Here is a 13,510-nt window from a genome sequence, read left to right as displayed (position 1 = left end):
TGCTATCTATGCCCAAGTCCTTTGTGTTTCCCTTTGATCATCCAGTAAGTTTCTCCACACTGTGCCTCCCTGCTGGTGCAGTCATAACCGTTCATCTTCTCTGAGTCCACATGGTGGTGCTAGCTCCCTAAACTCTAGACACTAGAGAGCCCATGCACCACTGCCCACCTGATGGACAGGAAAAGCATTACCTCATCCCTTCCTTTCATTCCTTCAGGTAAAAATAGACAGATTAAGCCCAGGCTCTGATGAGAGGAAACCTTCAGAGGAGGTGTGGAAGCAGGGAGAGAGGGATAGAGATGGAGGAGAGAGACTAAATGGATCGTTCTGCTCCAAATCCAATTCCTAATAGCTGGAGGGAGGGTGGGTGGGATGGAGGGAGGGAGGAAGGGAGGGAGGGAGAAGAAAACAGTATAAGAAAGAGGAGCGGGAGAGGGGGAGAGGAGATATCACGTCTAACAATTAAGACCTGCCTTCGGGGTCTAAAGAAGAAGCTTTGTTGAGAACATATAAATTGCTCATTGAGCAGCGCCTCTCTGCAGTCTCTCTCAGATACTCCTGCCTCAAAGGAATCTGCCATAAAAGACGGCAGCTGCAGCCTGCAGCCTGCAGCCCACCACATAGGAGAGCTGGAATCCGTTCACAGTATTTGGGGATCCATCTCCAGCCGTCATCCTGGCCAAGCAAAATCCCCCCCTACAGTAAACACAAACCTGGATCTAATCCCAGTGACTGTAGTTGAGGAATCATCACAGTACAGCCACTGGAGATCCCGCATGGTTACTGTGCTTTGCAGGGTCAAACATCCAGCTCAGATAACAGTTGTCTTATTTACTTTTGTTGCTCAGGCCAAGTGGATGAGTTTCGTCATGGCCTCTGCCGGGGAAGTGGCCTGTTTGCTTTTCTCTGCACCAGGTTGTGGAGGTTTGCACCAACAGTCATATATTTTGAATCACAGTTTCATCTTATGAGTTCAATACTGGATCATTTGATAAAACAGTAAAGGTTTAATCCCGTGGGATCAGTGTGATACATCTACTGTAGTTAGGGTACATGCAGCCCAGGAAGTATGTGGAGCAACTGTGGAGTAACTCAGCTGCTTTGAAATATAATAAAAACTATGGCTTCATTCATTAAAGATTTCCACATACAAAGCAACCAGAGAAATCTAAACAGTTACCTAAAATGGATAACTGGGTAGGGGAGTTCATCTGACAGGGTAGTGCATCAGCCGGAAAAGGTTAGGAATCACTGATCAGAGGGACCTTGAAAAGTGATGCTTATCCTTGTCTTAAATTAGGATAATCTCCCCTTTAATTGACTCAGTAATTGTAGCTATTTTTTTTTTGCTTTCACTGTTTAATTCCTGTTCAGATGGAATTATTCAATTAAACTGCATTTCAGTGTGTTTAAGCTGTGACCTGATTCTGCTTAACTACTCGCTGCTAGTGTGAAATGTATTTTGGAGGGGAGTGATTGATGACACATCTGAGCAAACACGTCTCCCTGTCACTCAGCTTCATGTGGTGCTTTCATCGTGCTCAACAGCCCACTGAGTTCATTGACAAAAAAATTAAAAAAAAACGAAGCACATTAAAACATCACCAAAGAAATTAGTTTCTTGCTATGGCAGCACTAGTTTACAGTCAGTCATTAGGAAAAAAAACCACATATCTCTCTCTAAATATTGAGACGGATTATTTCATTTATTTATTTTCCTGACAGGCCATGTCACCAATAGTCTAAAGGTGATTTTTCTTTCAAAATCACAACTAATAACATGTAGCAAGTAGAAAGTGGGGGTGAGTAGATAGTAAACGACACTAATAAGGTACATTGTCAGTCACTGCCCGTGGCTGTACAGCTGTGAGGCTGTAGGCACAGCAGTGCTTTGGGCTAAATGCTAACATGCTAAAATGCTCATATATTCTGAATGAATTTTCATGACAATGGGTCTCATTGTCTTGTTAGAGGAAAGGTCAGGGGATCACCAAAGTCTTTAAGAAGCGTCATGTGGGAACGTGAACGTACAAAACTTTGTGCCAATTCATCTAGTAGGCAGGATGTTAAGGTATTTCCAGCGTTCATCCATTTCACACGGCTTTGACTAAATCCAGTGGACTAGTATCTACCACCCGTGCTCACCTGGCGAAGGCTTCTTCTAAACCTCTTACCAATGATAATGCCTGGAAGGGGGATCTGCCATCCAATGGCAGCAGTCTGACTTGTAACATATTTGGCACAACACTTAACTATCCTCCAGGAACCCTAACCGCCAACCTATCCACTTATTCATCGAACATACTGTAGCCCTCAAAATGAAAGCCTTACCATCACCTAACTGCACTCACAACACCTTGGACAGCTTTTCTTCACCTGGTATGGGAGTGACCAGAGGCTGTCTGGCATGTTGTCCACCATAATATCCAAATCAATCCCATAGCTCACAATCTGTCCTCTTACTCAGTGATGGCTCTAACGCAGATCTTTCTACCAGACACAGAAGCTTTTGTTTGGCCGGCTTCACAGCCGCAAAAAGACTCATAAAGCCTGCAGATGGAAGCCTCCCCACTCTCTGCCTGCACAGAAGGGGCTATTAGACTTCACTGATATAGCTAACATGCACCGTGGGAGGCTCATATGCATCATGCTAAATCCAACAATGTTGTGTGCTGGAACCATATCATCAATACTCTTAAGCCCTTATTATAAACCTTCTGTGTTCACCCATGGGATCCTCGGGGAAGGGGAGGGGTGGTATGTGGCGGTGGTGGTGGTAAGAGAGGGAGGTGGGGTGGGCAGGATGGCTCTGCATAGATGAAAGTCCTACCTTTGACCCATCCATGCAACCCAAGCTCTTCCCCATTCAACGACTTGGTCATCCTTTACATCAGAGCGTCACCAAAATCATTAGGATTCATCCTCTGGGGACCACGAATATCTGTACAACATTTCATGATAATCTATCTTTCAGTTGTTGAAATATCTCAGTGTGGATCCGACGTCTTCATCAGTTAACCTTTGTCAACGGTATACTGCACACTTAATAAAAGCAGCCAATATTGTGGCTTTTACATGACTGGCTGTGGGTTCAGCTCACTTTGCTCTGGTTGGGTGTAAAGAGCAGCACATCTGTGGGCCGCCTGTAGAGGTTTTACACTCGTTTTGTGCTCTTGTTTGGACCATTGGCCTCACTCCACAGCCTATACTCCTCTTAAGGGTTTCGTGTGCTGCCCTTCTTTCGAAAACAGAGCGACGTAGGCGTTGAAGATGGGATGCATGTACCAAATTCTTCTGAGTCACTCTCCGTGTTTTCATAGTCCAACCTGCTCACTTTTGAATATTCCTCCCCCATGTTGTATCCAAACATTCTTTTTTCTTTTTGATACATCAAATGTGAGCAGCAAGATGCTTCCTTAGAAGAAGGAACAGGCACCCTGCTGCTTGACTCACGGTGATTCTACTACATCAAAATCATGCCAGGAAGCAGCATTAACGCTCTCAATGAGTGGGTTTGGAATTTTGAAAAATTGCCCATGTTGACAAGCAACCCTTTCAACTCGCGGCCATTTAAAAAAGTGTCCAAGTAAAAAGCTGTTGAAAATGCATACATGCACGTGACTACTGCATAATATATTGGGCGATGGATTGAACCCACAGAATATTGCCACACATGTATAATTCATCCTTTATGTTTTTCCTCTATGTTGCATATATGTGGCATTGAGTCATGCACTTGATAAAGGAACCCTCGCAGTAACAGACACACTGCGCTCTATGCAGTCCATTAGCCTTTGAGACAAGCAGGGAGGCAACACTTGTGTTCAGAGATGGAGAGATGTAAAGGGAGCGAGGTTGTGGCTGGAAGGTTCAAGGCGAGTACCAAGAAAATAAATCAGAACTTGGCGGAGGCGATTGTCAGTGTGCAAACAGGATGTAGAGCCTATCAGGTAGAGCAGGCTGTGAGCGGGCTGGGCTCTCTGTACAGGAGAGAATTGCTAGGACAAGGACAATTACAGTGATGACAAATATTACAAATGGAGATGGGACACTACAGGCCTGGATACAAACACTTTGAGCGAGGTTGTTTAAGGAGCATTCCTTTTTCAGGTTTTCATCCATTTACTACAAATCATGAATCCTGTACAGTACCGCCGGCTGCTGTGAGAACCGTGATCTAGTGTTTCGGGTTGTAGAATTAACATCTCATACCTTCACAGCAGTCTTTGACTTATTTTTCTATACAGTGTTGAAATAAATGAAAGAATTGTGTAATCCATCCTGTCAAACCCCAAATGGATAGTTAAGGGATGAAGTGATTTAAGGTTATTTAAGGTTCTGTGAGGTTCTGTGAGGTACTTATCCTTAATCAGTATTCACCCACTATATATTGCGGACAGTAAGCCCCCAGTCTGGAGGAGCAGGCAGGAGTCCTGGCACATACACTAAGCAATGTACTGCTGTGTATGGGGGCATTGAATTGAAAGAATACACTATAAGTAGAACATTTTCACTGCTTTACATTGCCACTAGTAAACCTTTTCAATGGTGAACTGAAGCCATTGTGTCATTCTCTTCGCTTGCTTTAAAGCCACCAAATTCCAGTGACAAAAGAGTTATTATACCTCACAGACCACAGGGGTTTGCTGTGGTACCGCTGCCTCAATCAATCAACTAACACTAGTTAGTTGGATCCAAACTAACCGTTTAAAACACCAAAGTCACACAATAGCACACACAAACTAATCGATGAAATCAGGGGAACACTAATAACTCCTGTGTTCTGCGAGGTATAATGAGCGTCTTTGTCAATGGAGTTTGGTAGCTTTAAAGAGAGCACAGAGAAAGAGAGAGAACAGCTTCAGTTCCCTGTTGAAAGGCTGTCTGCCCCCTTCCACAGCAGTACATGGCTTAGCTCCCTGACTCCTGCCTCTTCCTCCAAACTGGGGGTGTGCTGACCACAGTCTACTGTGGGTAGTAATGCTCTGACTATGGATAGATATCACACAACCCCACTGTAGTAATAATCTGAACTATCCCTTTAAGTTAGATACATTTTTATCAAGTATGTCATCATTTTGATGTAAGACTTAGTGCACTTAATCTGAATTAACAGTAATGATTGTTCACTGTAAAGTTGACAGATTGAACATGGAAGTTCATTCTTGACATCAAAAACAGTAGCTTGACAATAAAAAACCACTCCAGTTCTGTTTTTTCTGAGCTTTCAACCACATTTCACAAATCTCCTCAGCAGATGGTGTTCGTTTAGCTTTTCATTACGGAGCAGAATACATCAGCTCAAGATGAGAAGTCTATATCTGCTGTGCTGTTGCAGCATTTTTGTAAATCATCAGCAATAATATAACATAAAAAAACATCCTGTGGTTAAAAGTAAGACTTTGAAAGATGATAAAATCACACAAAATGTACATACATTACAAAACACTGTCCTAAACACTGAAGAACAGTGTCTGTGGGGCTGACTCAGAATAAACTTAAGTGCTCATGTTAATGATAATGAAGGAACATGTACTGACTGTGTAATTGTCTTTTTACACCAGACACGACACAACAGTGGAGCTCTGTGGCTCCGAAAAATAAGATACGTCAGGATTTGGATGCACAGATTGTTGGTTTGGGGGTTTGCTGACATGAAGAAAAAACGTAGAATATTACCAGGCTCATATCCTTTGAATTAAATTGCCTAACTTTTTTTTTATCAATAAAATAAAATGTCATGTTTCCACAGCAACTGTGCTGCTGAATTAATGTGAGAGTTTCCAGAATATGTTGCACATTGTTTTACAGACCAGGCTCTCCCCTCATCTGAATAATGGACAATCTTTTTGGTCCATTTAACACAACGTATAGACCACTTTACAAGCTGTTCAGAGGTGTGATGTTCAATTTGCCCTTACTGGAAGCACTATCAAGCTGAACGAGCTACATCAGTGGTTCTCAACCTCGTTGGTGTCAAGGACCCCAAAGTTGATACACATCAGATCTGTATTTGATAGGATGTAGGATCCCCGTCTGATAAGACTTAGTTATTCCACAACAGTCTATACTGTAGATTGGCAGAGAAGAGTGTGAAACCTATGAATAGAATAGTTATTCTTACACATTCTGTCCTCTGGCCTACTTCTAGTCATAGAAATAATAGTGAAATTAAAATATTCTTCAATTTTCTGGGGAACCCCTGGAACCTCCTTAAGGACCCCCAGGTTGAAAAAGCTTTTCCTTTTTTCATGCCTTGTTTTTATTGGTGGCTCTAGCGTCATCCTGTCTTACACTGAGCTTCTTTATCAGGTTTTTATTGACTTGACATCACTGTGAATGTCCTGTATCTTTCCGGTATTGAATATTGTAACAGGTATGCAGGATTTGTAAATCTGATTAGAAAGCGGGTGCAGGTCTAATTTATCATATCCAGTTAGCAGCACCCTATTCCCAGCCCGGTGCCAAATGGACAGGTCGTCATTTCGCCTGCAGCAGGCTGTCAGTATGACCGAGGCCTGTGTGTGGTTGAATATGTTAGTGTGTGAGCGTCCAACCTGCCTGCATCAGTCCTTTTCACGGCAGCCATAATTACCACTGTCTGAGGGTAACCAACAGTGGCGGATCTCATTATGCCATGATATGGGTCGCGTCTGCATATACAGGCGCACATACACTGCCTATTTACATATGAATGTATCCATTTTTGCACACACACTAGCAGGCAGGCACGCACTCATCTATCCACCCACCCACACAGAAACACAGCATTTACATATAAAAGCGTTAATGTGCAACACACATGTAACACAGTGCACACGCACAGCAGCCTATTCATACATGCACCTCACACATATGGGCTACTCATAAATTTAGACACTTCCGTCAGAAGGCCCTTGCCAGCCGACAGGGATATGAACCCAATATAGCATCCCAGAGATAAGCCAGTGACTCTGGAAGCAGAACTAATATTATTTGCACGGTGTCGAACGTTTATCTGGCGCCGCCTGCAAAGTGATGGTTCGGTGTCACTTTTGTTTAATAATGATGTGCCAATAGTAATATGCCTGCTGGCTGGAAACCTATTACAGTTCAAAAGATTATCCAAATACAATCTAATTTGGAATATTGCATTTTGACAGCCTGTGACTGGAGGAGGTGGGATGGTAATGCGATATTTTCTTTCCTTTTTAAAAATTCCAATTAACATTTTTAATGCTCAACAAACCAATGGTGACTGCAAATATGCAGAGGTGTTTGACTGTGCCAAATCTCCTGATGGGTTTCAGACAAAGGAGAAGGAAAAATAACTTTTGCACAATGCAAACTTTTGATTAGGTGAGTGTCGTGTTTGGGCTCTCCTGTCAGTTGACTTTAAATTGACATTGTGAGAGAGAAATAATCTTTAAATATACTGTAGGAGAAGAAACACTGTCAAACTGTTCTAGCCTATAAACACAAAACCCCTTATTTTACATTCATCACACCTATCGAGGATGACAAAGTGTTGCCTTCTGTTGTCACACTAAGTGGAGCAGTGTTACTCACCACCTCCTTTAGCATCACATAGATTTACATTCAGCCTGTAAAGTGATAATACGCAAACACTGCTTACGAACATACACTGTTATGACTTGTGAGTCTAAACAGAAAGGATGAAAGTGGTCTAGAGAGACTGAACCACCTCTACCTACACAGCACATTTTTCTTAAGACACAATAATTATCCAAAATATCACCAATATCCCTTTTTTAAGACCCGTCTTTGCTCACCTGCAGCCTTGAATTTAACTACCTTATTATCACCTTCCTCTCATAAATACTTAACCAAGATAGATCAACACGGTAGATGAAATTGTTGGACGAAAGAGGACGACTTTTGCTAGTTATTAAAATTAAGTTATTAAAATTGAAATTAAAATCCACCTCAGATCATCTGACATTGTTATATATCATCAATATCTAATGTTTAATGTATTCTAGGAGTTATTTTGTGATAAAGTGTCTTAATTTGCTTTTTTCTTTTTCACACCCACATCCCCTCAACTCATCCACAGCACTTCTTCACTTAGTGACTTCCTGCGTTTCCTTGAATGGCTTTTGACGACCACCGGGGAAGCAGTGAAATGTTGCTTCAATCACAGTGAGAGCATGGCCGTATTAATGTCACGACGGTAGAATTATACGCTTTAATCTGACTTTTGGAAGGTTTTAAGATCTTGAGCTTTGAATCTTTAATTTTCAGTCCCCTTAAGTTTGTCCTGCCTGCCTTGTTCCTTGTTACATCATGTGTCTGTGTGAGGGCTCTCTCATAGAAGTGCAGAGGTACAGACCTGGTAGAAGTGATTGTCTGGTCGCAGGTCAGCTTCGGGTTGAACATTTGCACAATGTGGGGAGGCGCTTATGACCTCTAATGATTAACAAAAACACAACTTGACCATTGCTGTCCTAGGGGTGCAGACGTGAAGCCTGCCTATACTTTATCCCTGGAAGAGCTCTCTGGATTCGTTAACACCACACACCATTTAATGGCTGTATGAGGCTCTTCAACCGATGTCACAAAAGCTTGTGTGAAGTGACTGTGTGATTGGAAAAGCCATCACACTAGATTCTCGTGTCCGATGTTGATCATTTTTCTGGCACGGCCATCGTCAGTGTGAGTTTATTCTGCATCTTTAAACTCTGGCAGAGGCGTGTGCCGTTGACCTTGATTTTACCAATGCACTGATCTGTTCACACAAGCCTCTGTGGTATCAGTTTGATATGTAAAAGTTGTTTTTTCACTTTGTAACAAAGATTTTGAAAACAGTCACACACACGGCAGAACGGGCCAGTGGCAGGCGTTACACCAGCAGCTTACATCCTGTCAATGATAACTAATGGATTGGCTGATTCTCAATTAGAAAAACACAAAACGGTGAAACTGTAAAGTATAAAAACCCATTTTGAAATTCAAAACACTCTTTGGTGTGTATTTTTTTCAGTTGCCTATAATTACACCAAGAAGAGACCTGATGATGGCGAAAAACAGGGGTAGATCAAGTTATCTAGACTTATCTGATGGGAACATGAATGTGGGTACCAAGTTTGACACCAACCCATGCAACAGTTCTGGTGATATTTAAGTCTGGACAAAAGCGGTGGATTGACTGACAGACTTGGACAGACCTATTTCCATCCTTTGTGCCATGCTGCTACAGTGGCACGGCTAAAAGTCACTGAGAGACAAGTTCATTAAACATTTCAGATTCATTTCACTGTCTTGTTCATTTCCATTTGACACTTTACTTAACTGCCTTTCAACTGTAGCAGCATCACTTTAGAAATAACCACAATGATGGTTAGGATTTGAACTAGCACTGATCAGTGTAACAGACTGTAGGGTTGGTCACTAATCAACATTAATTTATTGATGAATTTTCTTTGAATTGGTCCGGTTTTCAGCCATCAGTCACTTCCCTGTTGACATTGGCACTCAATTTCTTTAAAACGAGCCTTTCGCTCTACATTTGTAAATAAACAGCTTGATGATGTGAAGATCTATCAGCCATAAATATCTTTTTTCCTTCTTTACAGATTCTCTTTTTGATGTAGGAGGATGAGCTCTTGCAATAAGACTTTTGGCTGACGTAACACGGTGTTGCTCTGCCCACCAGATCTCGTTTCATCTTCAGAGCTTCTATCATCAACTAAGAAAGGCTTGATTTGGCTGTGGGATGTGAAGAACTTCGCCTTGAACGCACAAGATAGTGCATCTGGGGGCCGATACTGTCTGAAGGTACATGTTGTACCTGAATGCCAGAGTGCAAAACTGCACTGATAGAAACATCCTCTAACTGATGTGACTTTCCATATACATAATTCTGCCAACTTCCTGCACACAGTACGGTATGTATTAAGCTGAGTATTTCATGGTAATGGACTGTATATTACGCTGCCCGGATAAGAATTTGCCCATTGCAAATGCTTAGATTGAGTTGTGGTGTCAGGGGGGTGGGGGGGGGTGGCGTCTCTTCATGTTGTGATGTGTGAGGCATCAGTATGGTCAACCATAACCATTCCTAGAATTCTGATGAGTTCATTGGCAATGTGATTGCCTGCTGTTGCTTCACTCCTAATGGAGCTGTGTGCATGTTTTGCTCTTTTAGAAGAAAATGCTAATTTCCGCCTGAAGGCATATAATGACAAATGAGAGTGATAGTGAGACTGTATCCCCGTCTCTTTGCCTCTCCTCCATGGTATTTTTTCCCTCATATATTCCCTGTCCGGCTCCCACCGTTTCCACGATGGTCACATCTGTCCGATATTACATCTTCATCAAATTCAATGAAATTCAATGTTGAAGGGTTTATTTCAATTGCAACAAATGTGGGTGATTTCCCCTTCAGTTGCTCCCCAAATGAATCAAAGCACAAGATTTTGACGGAAGCATAACACCCCCCCCCAAGAGGAACACAGAGCACCCATGAGTAGATATAGATCGCTGAGATATCTGGAGACACGTAAATGCACGAGGCAACAGATGCCATTGTAAGTATGGTAATAAGAAACTAGCACAACAGGAGGAGGAGGAGGAGGCAGGATGGAGATGACGGAGAGGGTAACAGCAGCGAGTAGCAGGTAGGAACAGGCAGTATAAACAGAAACAGCAGTATGAATGATTACCAGACGGTAAACACCACCCCGTCGGCCTGTGAGAATGTGATTGGTGATTGTACGAACCTGCCCGAGTTAACTTTATGCTCATTTGTATAGCAACAGGGAATTCCCAAAATATATTGGTGAGTGTGTGTATGAGGTCTGCAGGCACGTGACATCTTTTGATTGTCGCACTTAGATTCCATCTGCTGATTTGAAGGCAATAAACTGAAATTGGAAAGAAAAACCGAAACAAAATAGCAGCTTTTTGATTCTACCTGTCGACGTTGTTTTTCTCTCTCTCTCTGCCACTGACCTCTATCGAGCTTCTGCTGCAAATATGTCAACACGGTGTCACATCATCCGCGTAGTCATCTGAGGGAAAAGACAAAAATACATCAGCAAGCAGAAAATTTAAGCCAACACAGCTCTTATTTACAGTATTTAAGTTTTGTTTTCCTTAGAAATCTGTTGGCAACACATTTTGACTCCATGACCTTCATCAGACTATAGTGAAATTACATGCAAGTTATCTATTGTAGCTCTTATCTCAATGATTATCATACCGCTGAATGGTGATGTTTCTGTCTTTTATCAGCTTTTATAAACATCTTCTGTCTTAGTTAAGCTTTCCTGGTCAAATAATGATTGAATTAGAAATAATAAAAAAATTAAAACTGATTTATTTTTTCCACATGATTGGGAACATGCTAATTTTTGTCCCAACAGCACCAAACCCTGCACACTGGCTGAGGGACATTTCAGCTTCCAGCCTGATTTCCACAGCAGATGAGATGATACAGTATCATATCAGTGTAGCAGACTCCCAGGCACCCCCCCCCCCCCCCCCCCCACACACACACACACACACTAACACACTCACTGGGATGGATGGGTCTGCCAATCAGACGAGCAGACTGTGGCCCGGTCCTCGGCTGCATGCTTCTCTCCCACAACAGTGTGACTCACACTTGGAGCTTTGCAGTCAGCCGAGCGTATCAGCCTCCATCTTCACAGGAAACACTGCCACGGCTTCCACTTTTCTTTGTCATTATGCACGTACATACACTTACTAATAAACCCAGCATGGTCAAATCAGCCATGCAAACATGCGCTCAGAGTGTGCAGGGAGCATGTTGACAGCAAGAAAAGACAGAAAATAGTTCCTGCGATGACACTGGCGTTGTGTTAATGATTTAGAAGAAAAAACAAAAAGACAGATAGAAAGACTCCAAGCATAATGCTGATATACATACCATGTATTTCTTACAATTATTGAGGGGTGTTTTTTAAGAGTGATCTTTAAACATGCAATGATTTTAATTATTGCAATTTACATACATTATTACTTAAGAATTGTTGATGCAAAAATCACAAGAACCTCCAGTATAACAGAGCTTGAAAACAACCAAAATGCAATATTTTACAAATGGCTTGATAAAGGATATGACAAAAACAGCATACTGTACATTAAAGGGTTTTGGAACAAACATCAGCCGGCCACTAAATGGTCTATACAGCTAAAAGTTTGATTTTGAGGACAAGTTGTGACATCCTGAACAAACGTGAGTTTTTGTGTGCGATCATACGAACTGTCGTGATTAGCAAACGGTAGGTGTCCCTCCTGTTGGCGTGTGACTTGGGAGACAAGACGAGATGAGTCACACTCGCAGCTGTGACTCATCGCCCCAAAGTAACACTATGTACTCATGTGGACGTGAACTGAGCTCATAGCCAGAGCTGCACCTCACCTGCCACATCTCACAGGTAAACCATTATACTTTATGCTGTACATGCACTGTATGGTTAGTAGTCTGTCTTTCCTTGCAAAACAATGGCAATCCTTTCTAAGTGTTTAATTTACTGTGCATTGCTGATAGATCTGCACCTTCTGCACCTCCACATGAAATATCCTTCCATCCATCCATCCATCCATTGTCTATACCACTTACCCTTAAGGGTCGTGGTGGGGTGTTGGAGTCAATCCCATCTCACCTTGGGTGAGAGGCGGGGTACACCAAGGACTGGTCGCCAGTCGACACATAGAAACAGACAACCAGTCACGCTCACACTCACACCTACGGGCACTTTAGAGTCACCAATTAACCTAAGCTCCATGTCTTTGGACTGTGGGAGGAAGCCGGAGGACCAGGAGAGAACCCATGCAAGCAAAGCAGGGAGGTTACGCAATCTCCACACAGAAAGGCGACAAAACCTGCCTTGCTGTGAGGCAACAGTGCTACCACCACTGCACCGCCATGCTGCCCGTCCACCTGAAACACACTGTTTAAAAAGCTTCTCAGGACTTGAGAAAATTAGTTGGCTTTACATGGCATGCCCCAAAAAGTTTTATTTATGGTCCAAAAGATAGTTACTAGGGTTAGGGTTAGGTTCACCGAGGACAGAACAGAGGTTATGCGGCAGATTTGACGCTTTTTGACCATCCAACAAGAATCTCTGAAGAGGCAAACCGGCAGCTTAATGACAGAGGCTGTGTTTCATTAGTAGTTCCCTCAGACCTTGGTATTACCTAACAGCATACGTTGCATGGAGGCCATTTAAAGAGCAGAGGGAAAGCGGGCGGGGGAGGAGTGGTGAGATTTAAATGGAACATACCGGCCCTTATACACCGTCGGTCCCAACTATCCATTAACGTTGCACCAAATATGTAACTGCAATGCTTTGTGGGTGACATACACCTCTGGAATGACCATCGATGTTGACTCGCTCCCTCAGGCCTCTGAGGGTCGATATCGCCAAGTTCACTTCGGTTTTCCAGACAAATGGAACACTTACGGTGGCGGCGGGGATTCCCCCAAGGACAAGTGCTGAGGGGGAGCCAGCGAGGCCATGTTGAAACTCACTGTGTGTCT

This window comes from Pempheris klunzingeri, chromosome 16 (assembly GCF_042242105.1).
Source record: "Pempheris klunzingeri isolate RE-2024b chromosome 16, fPemKlu1.hap1, whole genome shotgun sequence".
NCBI classification, from domain to species: Eukaryota; Metazoa; Chordata; class Actinopteri; order Acropomatiformes; family Pempheridae; genus Pempheris; species Pempheris klunzingeri.
Note: the sequence above shows the minus strand (reverse complement) of the source record.